At 46.8% G+C, this 20,071-nt stretch overlaps 2 non-coding genes across 2 annotated transcripts; both read left to right on the forward strand.

The window, feature by feature from the left end:
• Window positions 1–1,346: 1,346 nt before the first annotated feature.
• Window positions 1,347–1,419, forward strand: TRNAD-GUC (transfer RNA aspartic acid (anticodon GUC)). The gene has a single exon. It is a non-coding gene; the product is annotated as a tRNA-Asp (tRNA).
• Window positions 1,420–3,397: 1,978 nt separating this feature from the next.
• Window positions 3,398–3,470, forward strand: TRNAE-CUC (transfer RNA glutamic acid (anticodon CUC)). The gene has a single exon. It is a non-coding gene; the product is annotated as a tRNA-Glu (tRNA).
• Window positions 3,471–20,071: the final 16,601 nt, after the last annotated feature.

Here is a 20,071-nt window from a genome sequence, read left to right on the forward strand (position 1 = left end):
AATACCTGACGAACATTTAATTTTTGGGCTTCCGTGGCGCAATGGTTAGCGCGTTCAGCTGTTAATCGAAAGGTTGGTGGTTCGAGCCCATCCGGGAGCGGTGTTGTGAGGTCTAGGATGTGAAGTAAAAAGTCAAAGTTTTACCTCAATACCTGACGAAAATTTAATTTTTGGGCTTCAGTGGCGCAATGGTCAGCGCGTTCAGCTGTTAACCGAAAGGTTGGTGGTTCGAGCCCTCCCGGGAGCGGTGTTGTGACGTCTCAGATGTAACGTAAAATGTCAGAGTTTTTCCACAATACCTGACGAGCATTTAATTTTTGGGCTTCCGTGGCGCAATGGTTAGCGCGATCAGCTGTTAATCGAAAGGTTGGTATTCGAGCCCACCCGGGAGAGGTGTTGTGAGGTCTCAGATGAAGCGTGAAAAGTCAAACTTTTTCCATAATACGTGATAACCATTTATTTTCTGATCTTTCGTGGCTCAATGGTTAGCGCGTTCGGCTGTTAACCAATAGCTTGGTGGTTCGAGCCCACCCGGGAGCGGTGTTTTTGGATCTCAAATGTAACGTAAATAGGCAAAGTTTTTCCGCAATACCTGACGACCATTTTTTTTGGGCGTCCGTGGCGCAATGGTTAGCGCGTTCGGCTGTTAACCGAAAGGTTGGTGGTTCGAGCCCATCCGGGAGCGGTGTTGTGAGGCCTCAGATGTGAAGTAAAAAGTCAAAGTTTTACCTCAATACCTGACGAAAATTTAATTTTTGGGCTTCAGTGGCGCAATGGTTAGCGCGTTCGGCTATTAACCAATAGGTTGGTGGTTCGAGCCCATCCGGGAGAAGTGTTGTGACGTCTCAGATGTAACGTAAAATGTCGGAGTTTTTCCACAATACCTGACGAACATTTAATTTTTGGGCTTCAGTGGCGCATGGTCAGCGCGTTCAGCTGTTAACCGAAAGGTTGGTGGTTCGAGCCCAAACGAGAGAGGTTTTGTGGGGTCTCAGATGTAGCTTGAAAAGTCGTAACTTTTCAACAATACCTGACAACCATTTAATTTCTGAGCTTCCGTGGCTCAATGGTTAGCGCGATCGGCTGTTAACCAATAGGTTGGAGGTTCTAGCCCATCCGGGAGCGGTGTTGTGATGTCTCAGATGTAACGTAAAATGTCAGAGTTTTTCCACAATACCTGACGAACATTTAATTTTTGGGCTTCCGTTGCGCAATGGTTAGCGCGTTCAGCTGTTAATCGAAAGGTTGGTGGTTCGAGCCCACCCGGTAGAGGTGTTATGGGGTCTCAGATGTAGCGTAAAAAGTCAAAACTTTTCCACAATACGTGACAACCATTTAATTTCTGAGCTTCCGTGGCTCAATGGTTAGCGCGTTCGGCTGTCAATCGAAAGGTTGGTGGTTGGAGCCCATCCGGGAGCGGTGTTGTGAGGTCTAGGATGTGAAGTAAAATCAAAGTTTTACCTCAATACCTGACGAAAATTTAATTTTTGGGCTTCAGTGGCGCAATGGTCAGCGCGTTCAGCTGTTAACCGAAAGGTTGGTGGTTCGAGCCCTCCCGGGAGCGGTGTTGTGACGTCTCAGATGTAACGTAAAATGTCAGAGTTTTTCCACAATACCTGACGAGCATTTAATTTTTGGGCTTCCGTGGCGTAATGGTTAGCGCGTTCAGCTGTTTATCGAAAGGTTGGATTCGAGCCCACCCGGGAGAGGTGTTGTGAGGTCTCAGATGAAGCGTGAAAAGTCAAACTTTTTCCATAATACGTGATAACCATTTATTTTCTGATCTTTCGTGGCTCAATGGTTAGCGCGTTCGGCTGTTAACCAATAGCTTGGTGGTTCGAGCCCACCCGGGAGCGGTGTTTTTGGATATCAAATGTAACGTAAATAGCCAAAGTTTTTCCGCAATACCTGACGACCATTTTTTTGGGCGTCCGTGGCGCAATGGTTAGCGCGTTCGGCTGTTAACCGAAAGGTTGGTGGTTCGAGCCCATCCGGGAGCGGTGTTGTGAGGCCTCAGATGTGAAGTAAAAAGTCAAAGTTTTACCTCAATACCTGACGAAAATTTAATTTTTGGGCTTCAGTGGCGCAATGGTTAGCGCGTTCGGCTATTAACCAATAGGTTGGTGGTTCGAGCCCATCCGGGAGAAGTGTTGTGACGTCTCAGATGTAACGTAAAATGTCGGAGTTTTTCCACAATACCTGACGAACATTTAATTTTTGGGCTTCAGTGGCGCAATGGTCAGCGCGTTCAGCTGTTAACCGAAAGGTTGGTGGTTCGAGCCCAAACGAGAGAGGTTTTGTGGGGTCTCAGATGTAGCTTGTAAAGTCGTAACTTTTCAACAATACCTGACAACCATTTAATTTCTGAGCTTCCGTGGCTCAATGGTTAGCGCGTTTGGCTGTTAACCAATAGGTTGGAGGTTCTAGCCCATCCGGGAGCGGTGTTGTGATGTCTCAGATGTAACGTAAAATGTCAGAGTTTTTCCACAATACCTGACGAACATTTAATTTTTGGGCTTCCGTGGCGCAATGGTTAGCGCGTTCAGCTGTTAATCGAAAGGTTAATGGTTCGAGCCCACCCGGTAGAGGTGTTGTGGGGTCTCAGATGTAGCGTAAAAAGTCAAAACTTTTCCACAATACGTGACAACCATTTAATTTCTGAGCTTCCGTGGCTCAATGGATAGCGCGTTCGGCTGTCAATCGAAAGGTTGGTGGTTGGAGCCCATCCGGGAGCGGTGTTGTGAGGTCTAGGATGTGAAGTAAAAAGTCAAAGTTTTACCTCAATACCTGACGAAAATTTAATTTTTGGGCTTCAGTGGCGCAATGGTCAGCGCGTTCAGCTGTTAACCGAAAGGTTGTTGGTTCGAGCCCAAACGAGAGAGGATTTGTGGGGTCTCAGATGTAGCGTGAAAAGTCGTAACTTTTCAACAATACCTGACAACCATTTAATTTTTGGGCGTCCGTGGCGCAATGGCTAGCGCGTTCGGCTGTTAACCGAAAGGTTGGTGGTTCGAGCCCATCCGGGAGCGGTGTTGTGAGGTCTCAGATGAGAAGTAAAATGTCAAGGTTTTACCTCCATACCTGACGAAAATTTAATTTTTGGGCTTCAGTGGCGCAATGGTCAGCGCGTTCAGCTGTTAACTGAAAGGTTGGTGGTTCGAGCCCTCCCGGGAGCGGTGTTGTGACGTCTCAGATGTAACGTAAAATGTCAGAGTTTTTCCACAACACCAGACGAACATTTAACTTTTGGGCTTCCGTGGCGCAATGGTTAGCGCGTTCAGCTGTTAATCGAAAGGTTGGTGGTTCGAGCACGCCCGGAAGAGGTGTTGTGGGGTCTCAGATGTAGCGTAAAAAGTCAAAACTTTTCCACAATACGTGACAACCATTTAATTTCTGAGCTTCCGTGGCTCAATGGTTAGCGCGTTCGGCTCTCAATCGAAAGGTTGGTGGTTCGAGCCCATCCGGGAGCGGTGTTGTGAGGTCTCGGATGTGAAGTAAAAAGTCAAAGTTTTACCTCAATACCTGACGAAAATTTAATTTTTGGGCTTCAGTGGCGCAATGGTCAGCCCGTTCAGCTGTTAACCGAAAGGTTGGTGGTTCGAGCCCTCCCGGGAGCGGTGTTGTGACGTCTCAGATGTAACGTAAAATGTCAGAGTTTTTCCACAATACCTGACGAGCGTTTAATTTTTGGGCTTCCGTGGCGCAATGGTTAGCGCGTTCAGCTGTTAATCGAAAGGTTGGTGGTTCGAGCCCACCCGGGAGAGGTGTTGTGAGGTCTCAGATGTAGCGTGAAAAGTCATAATTTTTCCATAATACGTGATAACCATTTATTTTCTGAGCTTCCGTGGCTCAATGGTTAGCGCGTTCGGCTGTTAACCAATAGGTTGGTGGTTCGAGCCCAACCGGGAGCGGTGTTTTGGGATCTCAAATATAACGTAAATAGCCAAAGTTTTTCCACAATACCTGACGACCATTTAATTTTTGGGCCTCAGTGGCTCGATGGTTAGCGCGTTCAGCTGTTAACCAATAGGTTGGTGGTTCGAGCCCACCCGGGAGCGGTGTTGTGTGATCTCAAATGTAACGTAGAAAGCCAAAGTTTTTCCACAATACCTGACGACCATTTAATTTTTGGGCTTCCGTGGCGCAATGGTTAGCGCGTTCGGCTGTTAACCAATAGGTTGGTGGTTCGACCCCATCCGGGAGCGGTGTTGTGAGGTCTCAGATTTGACGTAAAAAATCAAGGTTTTTACACAATACCTGACGAGCATTTAACTTTTGGGCTTCCGTGGCGCAATGGTTAGCGCGTTCGGCTGTTAACCAATAGGTTGGTGGTTCGAGCCCATCCGGGAGCGGTGTTGTGAGGTCTCAGATGTGACGTAAAAAGTCAAGGTTTTTACACAATACCTGACGAGCATTTAATTTTTGGGCTTCCGTGGCGCAATGGTTAGCGCGTTCGGCTGTTAACCAATAGGTTGGTGGTTCGAGCCCATCCGGGAGCGGTGTTGTGAGGCCTCAGATGTGACGTAAAAAGTCAAGGTTTTTACACAATACCTGACGAGCATTTAACATTTGGGCTTCCGTGGCGCAATGTTTAGCGCGTTCGGCTGTTAACCAATAGGTTGGTGGTTCGAGCCCATCCGGGAGCGGTGTTGTGAGGTCTCAGATGTGACGTAAGAAGTCAAGGTTTTTACACAATACCTGACGAGTATTTAACTTTTGGGCTTCCGTGGCGCAATGGTTAGCGCGTTCGGCTGTTAACCAGTAGGTTGGTGGTTCGAGCCCATCCGGGAGCGGTTTTGTGAGGTCTCAGATGTGACGTAAAAAGTCAAGGTTTTCACACAATACCTGACGAGCATTTAATTTTTGGGATTCCGTGGCGCAATGGTTAGCGCGTTCAGCTGTTAATCGAAAGGTTGGTGGTTCGAGCCCACCCGGGAGATAGTGTTGTGGGGTCTCAAATGTAACGTAGAAAGCCAAAGTTTTTCCACAACACCTGACAACCATTTAATTTCTGAGCTTCCGTGGCTCAATGGTTAGCGCGTTCGGCTGTTAACCAATAGGTTGGTAGTTCGAGCCCATCCGGGAGCGGTGTTGTGAGGTCTCAGATGTGACGTAAATAGTCAAGGTTTTTACACAATACCTGACGACCATTTAATTTTTGGGCCTCAGTGGCTCAATGGTTAGCGCGTTCAGCTGTTAACCAATAGGTTGGTGGTTCGAGCCCACCCGGGAGCGGTGTTGTGTGATCTCAAATGTAACGTAGAAAGCCAAAGTTTTTCCACAATACCTGACGACCATTTAATTTTTGGGCTTCCGTGGCGCAATGGTTAGCGCGTTCGGCTGTTAACCAATAGGTTGGTGGTTTGAGCCCACCAGGGAGCGGTGTTGTGTGATCTCAAATGTAACGTAGAAAGCCAAAGTTTTTCCACAATACCTGACGACCATTTAATTTTTGGGCTTCCGTGGCGCAATGGTTAGCACGTTCGGCTGTTAACCTATAGGTTGGTGGTTCGAGCCCATCCGGGAGCGGTGTTGTGAGGTCTCAGATGTGACGTAAAAAGTCAAAGTTTTTCCACAATACCTGACAACCATTTAATTTCTGAGCTTCCGTGGCTCAATGGTTAGCGCGTTCGGCTGTTAACCAATAGGTTGGTGGTTCGAGCCCACCCGGGAGCGGTGTTGTGGGATCTCAAATGTAACGTAGAAAGCCAAAGTTTTTGCACAATAAATGACGACCATTTAATTTTTGGGCTTCCGTGGCGCAATGGTTAGCGCGTTCGGCTGTTAACCAATAGGTTGGTGGTTCGACCCCATCCGGGAGCGGTGTTGTGAGGTCTCAGATTTGACGTAAAAAATCAAGGTTTTTACACAATACCTGACGACCATTTAATTTTTGGGCCTCAGTGGCTCAATGGTTAGCGCGTTCAGCTGTTAACCAATAGGTTGGTGGTTCGAGCCCACCCGGGAGCGGTGTTGTGTGATCTCAAATGTAACGTAGAAAGCCAAAGTTTTTCCACAATACCTGACGACCATTTAATTTTTGGGCTTCCGTGGCGCAATGGTTAGCGCGTTCGGCTGTTAACCAATAGGTTGGTGGTTTGAGCCCACCAGGGAGCGGTGTTGTGTGATCTCAAATGTAACGTAGAAAGCCAAAGTTTTTCCACAATACCTGACGACCATTTAATTTTTGGGCTTCCGTGGCGCAATGGTTAGCACGTTCGGCTGTTAACCTATAGGTTGGTGGTTCGAGCCCATCCGGGAGCGGTGTTGTGAGGTCTCAGATGTGACGTAAAAAGTCAAAGTTTTTCCACAATACCTGACAACCATTTAATTTCTGAGCTTCCGTGGCTCAATGGTTAGCGCGTTCGGCTGTTAACCAATAGGTTGGTGGTTCGAGCCCACCCGGGAGCGGTGTTGTGGGATCTCAAATGTAACGTAGAAAGCCAAAGTTTTTGCACAATAAATGACGACCATTTAATTTTTGGGCTTCCGTGGCGCAATGGTTAGCGCGTTCGGCTGTTAACCAATAGGTTGGTGGTTCGACCCCATCCGGGAGCGGTGATGTGAGGTCTCAGATTTGACGTAAAAAATCAAGGTTTTTACACAATACCTGACGAGCATTTAACTTTTGGGCTTCCGTGGCTCAATGGTTAGCGCGTTCGGCTGTTAACCAATAGGTTGGTAGTTCGAGCCCATCCGGGAGCGGTGTTGTGAGGTCTCAGATGTGACGTAAATAGTCAAGGTTTTTACACAATACCTGACGAGCATTTAACTTTTGGGCTTCCGTGGCGCAATGGTTAGCGCGTTCGGCTGTTAACCAATAGGTTGGTGGTTCGAGCCCATCCGGGAGCGGTGTTGTGAGGTCTCAGATGTGACGTAAGAAGTCAAGGTTTTTACACAATACCTGACGAGTATTTAACTTTTGGGCTTCCGTGGCGCAATGGTTAGCGCGTTCGGCTGTTAAGCAATAGGTTGGTGGTTCGAGCCCATCCGGGAGCGGTGTTGTGAGGTCTCAGATGTGACGTAAAAAGTCAAGGTTTTTACACAATACCTGACGAGCATTAAACTTTTGGGCTTCCGTGGCGCAATGGTTAGCGCGTTCGGCTGTTAACCAATAGGTTGGTGGTTCGAGCCCATCCGGGAGCGGTGTCGTGAGGTCTCAGATGTGACGTAAGAAGTCAAGGTTTTTACACAATACCTGACGAAAGTTTAATTTTAGGGCTTCCGTGGCGCGATGGTTAGCGCGTTCAGCTGTTAACCGAAAGGTTGGTGGATGGAGCACACCCGGGAGCAGTGTTGTGAGGTCTCAGATGTAACGTAAAAAGTCAAAGTTTTTCCACAATAGCTGAAGAACATTTAATTTTTGGGCTTCCGTTGCGCAATGGTTAGCGCGTTTGGCTGTTAACCGAAAGGTTGGTGGTTCGAGCACACCCGGAAGCGGTGTTGTGAGGTATCAGATGTAACGTAAAAAGCTAAAGTTTTTCTACAATACCTGACGACCATTTCAGGTCTCAGATGTAAGGTAAAAAGTCCAAGTTTTTCCACAATAGCTGAAGAACATTTAATTTTTGGGCTTCCGTGGCGCAATGGTTGGCGCGTTCAGCTGTTAACCGTAAGGTTGGTGGTTCGAGCCCACCTGGGAGCGGTGTTGTGAGGTATCAGATGTAACGTAAAAAGTCAAAGCTTTTCCACAATACCTGACGACCATTTAATTTCTGAATTTCCGTGGCTCAATGGTTAGCGCGTTCGGCTGTTAACCGAAAGGTTGATGCTTGGAGCCCACCCGGGAGCGGTGTTGTGGGGTCTCATATGTAACGTAAAAAGACAAAGATTTTCCACAATACCTGACGACAATTTAACTTATAGGCTTTCGTAGCGCAATGGTTAGCTTGTTTAGCTCTTAAGCAAAAGGTTGGTGGATCGAGCACAAACGGGAGCGGTGTTGAGAGGTCTCAGATGTAACGTAAAAAGTCAAAATGTTTCCACAACACCTGACGAACATTTAATTTTTGGGCTTTCGTAGCGCAATGGTTAGCGCGTTTAGCTCTTAATCAAATGTTTGGTGGTTCGAGCACACCCGGGAGCGGTGTTGTGAGGTATCAGATGTAACGTAAAAAGCCAAAGTTTTTCTGCAATACCTGACGACCATTTCAGGTCTCAGAAGTAAGGTAAAAAGTCCAAGTTTTTCCACAATAGCTGAAGAACATTTAATTTTTGGGCTTCCGTGGCGCAATGGTTGGCGCGTTCAGCTGTTAACCGAAAGGTTGGTGGTTCGAGCCCACCTGGGAGCGGTGTTGTGAGGTATCAGATGTAACGTAAAAAGTCAAAGCTTTTGCACAATACCTGACGACCATTTAATTTCTGAATTTCCGTGGCTCAATGGTTAGCGCGTTCGGCTGTTAACCGAAAGGTTGATGCTTGGAGCCCACCCGGGAGCGGTGTTGTGGGGTCTCATATGTAACGTAAAAAGACAAAGATTTTCCACAATACCTGACGACAATTTAACTTATAGGCTTTCGTAGCGCAATGGTTAGCTTGTTTAGCTCTTAAGCAAAAGGTTGGTGGATCGAGCACAAACGGGAGCGGTGATGAGAGGTCTCAGATGTAACGTAAAAAGTCAAAATGTTTCCACAACACCTGACGAACATTTAATTTTTGGGCTTTCGTAGCGCAATGGTTAGCGCGTTTAGCTCTTAATCAAATGTTTGGTGGTTCGAGCACACCCGGGAGCGGTGTTGTGAGGTATCAGATGTAACGTAAAAAGCCAAAGTTTTTCTGCAATACCTGACGACCATTTCAGGTCTCAGAAGTAAGGTAAAAAGTCCAAGTTTTTCCACAATAGCTGAAGAACATTTAATTTTTGGGCTTCCGTGGCGCAATGGTTGGCGCGTTCAGCTGTTAACCGAAAGGTTGGTGGTTCGAGCCCACCTGGGAGCGGTGTTGTGAGGTATCAGATGTAACGTAAAAAGTCAAAGCTTTTCCACAATACCTGACGACCATTTAATTTCTGAATTTCCGTGGCTCAATGGTTAGCGCGTTCGGCTGTTAACCGAAAGGTTGATGCTTGGAGCCCACCCGGGAGCGGTGTTGTGGGGTCTCATATGTAACGTAAAAAGACAAAGATTTTCCACAATACCTGACGACAATTTAACTTATAGGCTTTCGTAGCGCAATGGTTAGCTTGTTTAGCTCTTAAGCAAAAGGTTGGTGGATCGAGCACAAACGGGAGCGGTGTTGAGAGGTCTCAGATGTAACGTAAAAAGTCAAAATGTTTCCACAACACCTGACGAACATTTAATTTTTGGGCTTTCGTAGCGCAATGGTTAGCGCGTTTAGCTCTTAATCAAATGTTTGGTGGTTCGAGCACACCCGGGAGCGGTGTTGTGAGGTATCAGATGTAACGTAAAAAGCCAAAGTTTTTCTGCAATACCTGACGACCATTTCAGGTCTCAGATGTAAGGTAAAAAGTCCAAGTTTTTCCACAATAGCTGAAGAACATTTAATTTTTGGGCTTCCTTGGCGCAATGGTTGGCGCGTTCAGCTGTTAACCGAAAGGTTGGTGGTTCGAGCCCACCTGGGAGCGGTGTTGTGAGGTATCAGATGTAACGTAAAAAGTCAAAGCTTTTCCACAATACCTGACGACCATTTAATTTCTGAATTTCCGTGGATCAATGGTTAGTGCGTTCGGCTGTTAACCGAAAGGTTGATGCTTGGAGCCCACCCGGGAGCGGTGTTGTGGGGTCTCATATGTAACGTAAAAAGACAAAGATTTTCCACAATACCTGACGACAATTTAACTTATAGGCTTTCGTAGGCTTCGTTAGCTTGTTTAGCTCTTAAGCAAAAGGTTGGTGGATCGAGCACAAACGGGAGCGGTGTTGAGAGGTCTCAGATGTAACGTAAAAAGTCAAAATTTTTCCACAACACCTGACGAACATTTAATTTTTGGGCTTCCGTTGCGCAATGGTTAGCGCGTTCGGCTGTTAACCGAAAGGTTGGTGGTTCGAGCACACCCGGAAGCGGTGTTGTGAGGTATCAGATGTAACGTAAAAAGCCAAAGTTTTTCTGCAATACCTGACGACCATTTCAGGTCTCAGAAGTAAGGTAAAAAGTCCAAGTTTTTCCACAATAGCTGAAGAACATTTAATTTTTGGGCTTCCGTGGCGCAATGGTTGGCACGTTCAGCTGTTAACCGAAAGGTTGGTGGTTCGAGCCCACCTGGGAGCGGTGTTGTGAGGTATCAGATGTAACGTAAAAAGTCAAAGCTTTTCCACAATACCTGACGACCATTTAATTTCTGAATTTCCGTGGCTCAATGGTTAGCGCGATCGGCTGTTAACCGACAGGTTGATGCTTGGAGCCCACCCGGGAGCGGTGTTGTGGGGTCTCATATGTAACGTAAAAAGACAAAGATTTTCCATAATACCTGACGACAATTTAACTTATAGGCTTTCGTAGCGCAATGGTTAGCTTGTTTAGCTCTTAAGCAAAAGGTTGGTGGATCGAGCACAAACGGGAGCGGTGTTGAGAGGTCTCAGATGTAACGTAAAAAGTCAAAATGTTTCCACAACACCTGACGAACATTTAATTTTTGGGCTTCCGTTGCGCAATGGTTAGCGCGTTCGGCTGTTAACCGAAAGGTTGGTGGTTCTAGCACACCCGGGAGCGGTGTTGTAAGGTCTCAGATGTAACGTAAAATGCCAAATATTTTCCTCAATTCCTGACGACCTTTTAATTTATAGGCTTTCGTAGCGCAATGGTTAGCGCGATTAGCTCTTAATCAAATGTTTGGTGGTTCGAGCACACCCGGGGGCGGTGTTGTGAGGTATCAGATGTAACGTAAAAAGCCAAAGTTTTTCTACAATACCTGACGACCATTTCAGGTCTCAGATGTAAGGTAAAAAGTCCAAGTTTTTCCACAATAGCTGAAGAACATTTAATTTTTGGGCTTCCGTGGCGCAATGTTTGGCGCGTTCAGCTGTTAACCGAAAGGTTGGTGATTCGAGCCCACCTGGGAGCGGTGTTGTGAGGTATCAGATGTAACGTAAAAAGTCAAAGCTTTTCCACAATACCTGACGACCATTAAATTTCTGAATTTCCGTGGCTCAATGGTTAGCGCGTTCGGCTGTTAACCGAAAGGTTGATGCTTGGAGCCCACCCGGGAGCGGTGTTGTGGGGTCTCATATGTAACGTAAAAAGACAAAGATTTTCCACAATACCTGACGACAATTTAACTTATAGGCTTTCGTAGCGCAATGGTTAGCTTGATTAGCTCTTAAGCAAAAGGTTGGTGGATCGAGCACAAACGGGAGCGGTGTTGAGAGGTCTCAGATGTAACGTAAAAAGTCAAAATGTTTCCACAACACCTGACGAACATTTAATTTTTGGGCTTTCGTAGCGCAATGGTTAGCGCGTTTAGCTCTTAATCAAATGTTTGGTGGTTCGAGCACACCCGGGAGCGGTGTTGTGAGGTATCAGATGTAACGTAAAAAGCCAAAGTTTTTCTGCAATACCTGACGACCATTTCAGGTCTCAGATGTAAGGTAAAAAGTCCAAGTTTTTCCACAATAGCTGAAGAACATTTAATTTTTGGGCTTCCTTGGCGCAATGGTTGGCGCGTTCAGCTGTTAACCGAAAGGTTGGTGGTTCGAGCCCACCTGGGAGCGGTGTTGTGAGGTATCAGATGTAACGTAAAAAGTCAAAGCTTTTCCACAATACCTGACGACCATTAAATTTCTGAATTTCCGTGGCTCAATGGTTAGCGCGTTCGGCTGTTAACCGAAAGGTTGATGCTTGGAGCCCACCCGGGAGCGGTGTTGTGGGGTCTCATATGTAACGTAAAAAGACAAAGATTTTCCACAATACCTGACGACAATTTAACTTATAGGCTTTCGTAGCGCAATGGTTAGCTTGTTTAGCTCTTAAGCAAAAGGTTGGTGGATCGAGCACAAACGGGAGCGGTGTTGAGAGGTCTCAGATGTAACGTAAAAAGTCAAAATGTTTCCACAACACCTGACGAACATTTAATTTTTGGGCTTCCGTTGCGCAATGGTTAGCGCGTTCGGCTGTTAACCGAAAGGTTGGTGGTTCTAGCACACCCGGGAGCGGTGTTGTAAGGTCTCAGATGTAACGTAAAATGCCAAATATTTTCCTCAATTCCTGACGACCTTTTAATTTATAGGCTTTCGTAGCGCAATGGTTAGCGCGATTAGCTCTTAATCAAATGTTTGGTGGTTCGAGCACACCCGGGGGCGGTGTTGTGAGGTATCAGATGTAACGTAAAAAGCCAAAGTTTTTCTACAATACCTGACGACCATTTCAGGTCTCAGATGTAAGGTAAAAAGTCCAAGTTTTTCCACAATAGCTGAAGAACATTTAATTTTTGGGCTTCCGTGGCGCAATGTTTGGCGCGTTCAGCTGTCAACCGAAAGGTTGGTGATTCGAGCCCACCTGGGAGCGGTGTTGCGAGGTATCAGATGTAACGTAAAAAGTCAAAGCTTTTCCACAATACCTGACGACCATTAAATTTCTGAATTTCCGTGGCTCAATGGTTAGCGCGTTCGGCTGTTAACCGAAAGGTTGATGCTTGGAGCCCACCCGGGAGCGGTGTTGTGGGGTCTCATATGTAACGTAAAAAGACAAAGATTTTCCACAATACCTGACGACAATTTAACTTATAGGCTTTCGTAGCGCAATGGTTAGCTTGTTTAGCTCTTAAGCAAAAGGTTGGTGGATCGAGCACAAACGGGAGCGGTGTTGAGAGGTCTCAGATGTAACGTAAAAAGTCAAAATGTTTCCACAACACCTGACGAACATTTAATTTTTGGGCTTTCGTAGCGCAATGGTTAGCGCGTTTAGCTCTTAATCAAATGTTTGGTGGTTCGAGCACACCCGGGAGCGGTGTTGTGAGGTATCAGATGTAACGTAAAAAGCCAAAGTTTTTCTGCAATACCTGACGACCATTTCAGGTCTCAGATGTAAGGTAAAAAGTCCAAGTTTTTCCACAATAGCTGAAGAACATTTAATTTTTGGGCTTCCTTGGCGCAATGGTTGGCGCGTTCAGCTGTTAACCGAAAGGTTGGTGGTTCGAGCCCACCTGGGAGCGGTGTTGTGAGGTATCAGATGTAACGTAAAAAGTCAAAGCTTTTCCACAATACCTGACGACCATTAAATTTCTGAATTTCCGTGGCTCAATGGTTAGCGCGTTCGGCTGTTAACCGAAAGGTTGATGCTTGGAGCCCACCCGGGAGCGGTGTTGTGGGGTCTCATATGTAACGTAAAAAGACAAAGATTTTCCACAATACCTGACGACAATTTAACTTATAGGCTTTCGTAGCGCAATGGTTAGCTTGTTTAGCTCTTAAGCAAAAGGTTGGTGGATCGAGCACAAACGGGAGCGGTGTTGAGAGGTCTCAGATGTAACGTAAAAAGTCAAAATGTTTCCACAACACCTGACGAACATTTAATTTTTGGGCTTTCGTAGCTTAATGGTTAGCGCGTTTAGCTCTTAATCAAATGTTTGGTGGTTCGAGCACACCCGGGAGCGGTGTTGTGAGGTATCAGATGTAACGTAAAAAGCCAAAGTTTTTCTACAATACCTGACGACCATTTCAGGTCTCAGATGTAAGGTAAAAAGTCCAAGTTTTTCCACAATAGCTGAAGAACATTTAATTTTTGGGCTTCCGTGGCGCAATGGTTGGCGCGTTCAGCTGTTAACCGAAAGGTTGGTGGTTCGAGCCCATTCGGGAGCGGTGTTGTGAGGTCTCAGATGTGACGTAAAAAGTCATGGTTTTTGCACAATACCTGACGGGCATTTAGCTTTTGGGCTTCCGTGGCGCAATGGTTAGCGCGTTCGGCTGTTAACCAATAGGTTGGTGGTTCGAGCCCATCCGGGAGCGGTGTTGTGAGGTCTCAGATGTGACGTAAAAAGTCAAGGTTTTTACACAATACCTGACGGGCATTTAACTTTTGGGCTTCCGTGGCGCAATGGTTAGCGCGTTCGGCTGTTAACCAATAGGTTGGTGGTTCGAGCCCATCCGGGAGCGGTGTTGTGAGGTCTCAGATGTGACGTAAAAAGTCATGGTTTTTGCACAATACCTGACGGGCATTTAGCTTTTGGGCTTCCGTGGCGCAATGGTTAGCGCGTTCGGCTGTTAACCAATAGGTTGGTGGTTCGAGCCCATCCGGGAGCGGTGTTGTGAGGTCTCAGATGTGACGTAAAAAGTCAAGGTTTTTACACAATACCTGACGGGCATTTAGCTTTTGGGCTTCCGTGGCGCAATGGTTAGCGCGTTCGGCTGTTAACCAATAGGTTGGTGGTTCGAGCCCACCCGGGAGCGGTGTTGTGGGATCTCAAATGTAACGTAGAAAGCCAAAGTTTTTCCACAATACCTGACGACCATTTATTTTTTGGGCTTCCTTGGCGCAATCGTTAGCGCGTTCGGCTGTTAACCGAAAGGTTGGTGGTTCGAGCCCAACCGAGAGAGGTGTTGTAGGGTCTCAGATGTAACGTAATAAGTCATAACTTATCCACAATACCTGACAACCATTTAATTTCTGAGCTTCCGTGGCTGAATGGTTAGCGCGTTCGGCTCTTAGCCAATAGGTTGGTGGTTCGAGCCCATCCGGGAGCGGTGTTGTGAGGTCTCAGATGTGACGTAAAAAGCCAAGGTTTTTACACAATACCTGACGAGCATTTAATTTTTGGGCTTCCGTGGCGCAATGGTTAGCGCGTTCGGCTGTTAACCAATAGGTTGGTGGTTCGAGCCCATCCGGGAGCGGTGTTGTGAGGTCTCAGATGTGACGTAAAAAGTCAAGGTTTTTACACAATACCTGACGGGCATTTAGCTTTTGGGCTTCCGTGGCGCAATGGTTAGCGCGTTCGGCTGTTAACCAATAGGTTGGTGGTTCGAGCCCACCCGGGAGCGGTGTTGTGGGATCTCAAATGTAACGTAGAAAGCCAAAGTTTTTCCACAATACCTGACGACCATTTATTTTTTGGGCTTCCTTGGCGCAATCGTTAGCGCGTTCGGCTGTTAACCGAAAGGTTGGTGGTTCGAGCCCAACCGAGAGGGGTGTTGTAGGGTCTCAGACGTAACGTAATAAGTCATAACTTATCCACAATACCTGACGAGCATTTAATTTTTGGGCTTCCGTGGCGCAATGGTTAGCGCGTTCGGCTGTTAACCAATAGGTTGGTTGTTCGAGCCCATCCGGGAGCGGTGTTGTGAGGTCTCAGATGTGACGTAAAAAGTCAAGGTTTTTACACAATACCTGACGAGCATTTAACTTTTGGGCTTCCGTGGCGCATTGGTTTGCGCGTTCGGCTGTTAACCAATAGGTTGGTTGTTCGAGCCCATCCGGGAGCGGTGTTGTGAGGTCTCAGATGTGACGCAAAAAGTCAAGGTTTTTACACAATACCTGACGAGCATTTAATTTTTGGGCTTCCGTGGCTCAATGGTTAGCGCGTTCGGCTGTTAACCTAAAGGTTGGTGGTTCGAGCCCATCCGGGAGCGGTGTTGTGACGTCTCAGATGTAACGTAATATGTCAGAGTTTTTCCACAATACCTGACGAACATTTAATTTTTGGGCTTCATTGGCGCAATTATTAGCGCGTTCAACTGTTAATCGAAAGGCTGGTGGTTCAAGCGCACCCGGAAGAGGTGTTGTGGGGTCTCAGATGTAGCGTAAAAAGTCAAAACTTATCCACAGTACGTGACAACCATTTAATTTCTGAGCTTCCGTGGCTCAATGGTTAGCGCGTTCGGCTGTTAACCAATAGGTTGGTGGTTCGAGCCCACCCGGGAGCGGTGGTGTGGGATCTCAAATGTAACGTAGAAAGACAATGTTTTGCCACAATACCTGACGACCATTAAATTTTTGGGCTTCCTTGGCGCAATGGTTAGCGCGTTCGGCTGTTAACCGAAAGGTTGGTGGTTCGAGCCCAACCGGGAGAGGTGTTGTGGGGTCTCAGATGTAGCGTAAAAGTCAAAACTTTTCCACAATACGTGACAACCATTTAATTTCCGAGCTTCCGTGGCTGAATGGTTAGCGCGCTCGGCTGTTAACCAATAGGTTGGTGGTTCGAGCCCATCCGGGAGCGGTGTTGTGAGGTCTCAGATGTGACGTAAAAAGCCAAGGTTTTTACACAATACCTGACGAGCATTTAATTTTTGGGCTTCCGTGGCGCAATGGTTAGCGCGTTCAGCTTTTTACTAATAGGGTGGTGGTTCGAGCCCACCCGGGAGCGGTGTTGTGGGATCTCAAATGTAACGTAGAAAGCCAAAGTTTTTCCACAATACCTGACGACCATTTATTTTTTGGGCTTCCTTGGCGCAATGGTTAGCGCGTTCGGCTGTTAACCAATAGGTTGGTGGTTCGAGCCCACCCGGGAGCGGTGTTGTGGGATCTCAAATGTAACGTAGAAAGCCAAAGTTTTTCCACAATACCTGACGACCATTTATTTTTTGGGCTTCCTTGGCGCAATCGTTAGCGCGTTCGGCTGTTAACCGAAAGGTTGGTGGTTCGAGCCCAACCGAGAGAGGTGTTGTAGGGTCTCAGATGTAACGTAATAAGTCATAACTTATCCACAATACCTGACAACCATTTAATTTCTGAGCTTCCGTGGCTGAATGGTTAGCGCGTTCGGCTCTTAGCCAATAGGTTGGTGGTTCGAGCCCATCCGGGAGCGGTGTTGTGAGGTCTCAGATGTGACGTAAAAAGCCAAGGTTTTTACACAATACCTGACGAGCATTTAATTTTTGGGCTTCCGTGGCGCAATGGTTAGCGCGTTCGGCTGTTAACCAATGGGTTGGTTGTTCGAGCCCATCCGGGAGCGGTGTTGTGAGGTCTCAGATGTGACGTAAAAAGTCAAGGTTTTTACACAATACCTGACGAGCATTTAACTTTTGGGCTTCCGTGGCGCATTGGTTTGCGCGTTCGGCTGTTAACCTAAAGGTTGGTGGTTCGAGCCCATCCGGGAGCGGTGTTGTGACGTCTCAGATGTAACGTAATATGTCAGAGTTTTTCCACAATACCTGACGAACATTTAATTTTTGGGCTTCCTTGGCGCAATTATTAGCGCGTTCAACTGTTAATCGAAAGGCTGGTGGTTCAAGCGCACCCGGAAGAGGTGTTGTGGGGTCTCAGATGTAGCGTAAAAAGTCAAAACTTATCCACAGTACGTGACAACCATTTAATTTCTGAGCTTCCGTTGCTCAATGGTTAGCGCGTTCGGCTGTTAACCAATAGGTTGGTGGTTCGAGCCCACCCGGGAGCGGTGGTGTGGGATCTCAAATGTAACGTAGAAAGACAAAGTTTTACCACAATACCTGACGACCATTAAATTTTTGGGCTTCCTTGGCGCAATGGTTAGCGCGTTCGGCTGTTAACCGAAAGGTTGGTGGTTCGAGCCCAACCGGGAGAGGTGTTGTGGGGTCTCAGATGTAGCGTAAAAAGTCAAAACTTTTCCACAATACGTGACAACCATTTAATTTCTGAGCTTCCGTGGCTGAATGGTTAGCGCGTTCGGCTGTTAACCAATAGGTTGGTGGTTCGAGCCCATCCGGGAGCGGTGTTGTGAGGTCTCAGATGTGACGTAAAAAGCCAAGGTTTTTACACAATACCTGACGAGCATTTAATTTTTGGGCTTCCGTGGCGCAATGGTTAGCGCGTTTAGCTTTTAACCAATAGGGTGGTGGTTCGAGCCCACCCGGGAGCGGTGTTGTGGGATCTCAAATGTAACGTAGAAAGCCAAAGTTTTTCCACAATACCTGACGACCATTTATTTTTCGGGCTTCCTTGGCGCAATGGTTAGCGCGTTCGGCTGTAAACCGAAAGGTTGGTGGTTCGAGCCCAACCGAGAGAGGTGTTGTAGGGTCTCAGATGTAACGTAATAAGTCATAACTTATCCACAATACCTGACAACCATTTAATTTCTGAGCTTCCGTGGCTGAATGGTTAGCGCGTTCGGCTGTTAGCCAATAGGTTGGTGGTTCGAGCCCATCCGGGAGCGGTGTTGTGAGGTCTCAGATGTGACGTAAAAAGCCAAGGTTTTTACACAATACCTGACGAACATTTAATTTTTGGGCTTCCGTGGCGCAATGGTTAGCGCGTTCGGCTGTTAACCAATAGGTTGGTTGTTCGAGCCCATCCGGGAGCGGTGTTGTGAGGTCTCAGATGTGAGGCAAAAAGTCAAGGTTTTTACACAATACCTGACGAGCATTTAATTTTTGGGCTTCCGTGGCTCAATGGTTAGCGCGTTCGGCTGTTAACCTAAAGGTTGGTGGTTCGAGCCCATCCTGGAGCGGTGTTGTGACGTCTCAGATGTAACGTAATATGTCAGAGTTTTTCCACAATACCTGACGAACATTTAATTTTTGGGCTTCCTTGGCGCAATTATTAGCGCGTTCAACTGTTAATCGAAAGGCTGGTGGTTCAAACGCACCCGGAAGAGGTGTTGTGGGGTCTCAGATGTAGCGTAAAAAGTCAAAACTTATCCACAATACGTGACAACCATTTAATTTCTGAGCTTCCGTGGCTCAATGGTTAGCGCGTTCGGCTGTTAACCAATAGGTTGGTGGTTCGAGCCCACCCGGGAGCGGTGGTGTGGGATCTCAAATGTAACGTAGAAGACAAAGTTTTGCAACAATACCTGACGACCATTAAATTTTTGGGCTTCCTTGGCGCAATGGTTAGCGCGTTTGGCTGTTAACCGAAAGGTTGGTGGTTCGAGCCCAACCGGGAGAGGTGTTGTAGGGTCTCAGATGTAACGTAAAAAGTCATAACTTATACACAATACCTGACAACCATTTAATTTCTGAGCTTCCGTGGCTCAAAGGTTAGCGCGTTCGGCTGTTAACCAATTGGTGTGTGGCTCGAGCCCATCCGGGAGCGGTGTTGTGACGTCTCAGATGTGACGTAAAAGGTCAAAACTTTTCCACAATACGTGACAACCATTTAATTTCTGAGCTTCCGTGGCTCAATGGTTAGCGCGTTCGGCTGTTAACCAATAGGTTAGTGGTTCGAGCCCATCCGGGAACGGTGTTGTGAGGTCTCAGATGTGACGTAAAAAGTCAAGGTTTTTACACAATACCTGACGAGCATTTAATTTTTGGGCTTCCGTGGCGCAATGGTTAGCGCGTTCAGCTGTTAATCGAAAGGTTGGTAGTTCGAGCCCATCCGGGAGAGGTGTTGTGGGGTCTCAGATGTAGCGTAAAAAGTCAAAACTTTTCCACAATACCTGACGACCATTTAATTTTTGGGCTTCTGTGGCGCAATGTTTAGCGCGTTCGGCTGTTAACCAATAGGTTAGTGGTTCGAGCCCATCCGGGAACGGTGTTGTGAGGTCTCAGATGTGACGTAAAAAGTCAAGGTTTTTACACAATACCTGACGAGCATTTAATTTTTGGGCTTCCGTGGCGCAATGGTTAGCGCGTTCAGCTGTTAATCGAAAGGTTGGTGGTTCGAGCCCATCCGGGAGAGGTGTTGTGGGGTCTCAGATGTAGCGTAAAAAGTCAAAACTTTTCCACAATACCTGACGACCATTTAATTTTTGGGCTTCTGTGGCGCAATGTTTAGCGCGTTCGGCTGTTAAACAATAGGTTAGTGGTTCGAGCCCATCCGGGAACGGTGTTGTGAGGTCTCAGATGTGACGTAAAAAGTCAAGGTTTTTACACAATACCTGACGAGCATTTAATTTTTGGGCTTCCGTGGCGCAATGGTTAGCGCGTTCAGCTGTTATTCGAAAGGTTGGTGGTTCGAGCCCACCCGGGAGAGGTGTTGTAGGGTCTCAGATTGTTGAATCCGGCGATCCACAACGAGCCTGGTCATTTAGACCTAAATAATGATTGAAATTAATGGTTTTCCCCACTGGGGTTTTCCCAGGACCTTTTTTCCCATAAGCAGAAGTTATGGGTTTTTATGGTCCGAATTTAGTTTAGATACAGTTTAGTTAAGATTATTTAAGGTTTACTTATAATGAATACTTATGTTTGATATGTTTTTTATGTAAAGACCTTTAAGATAACATTTAACTCTAAACCAAAATAAGAACTGTCGTATGGCACGGCCT

Source organism: Phalangium opilio, unplaced genomic scaffold, assembly GCF_054372755.1.
Source record: "Phalangium opilio isolate 3A_F unplaced genomic scaffold, DU_Popi_V2 ptg000019l_1, whole genome shotgun sequence".
NCBI lineage: Eukaryota > Metazoa > Arthropoda > Arachnida > Opiliones > Phalangiidae > Phalangium > Phalangium opilio.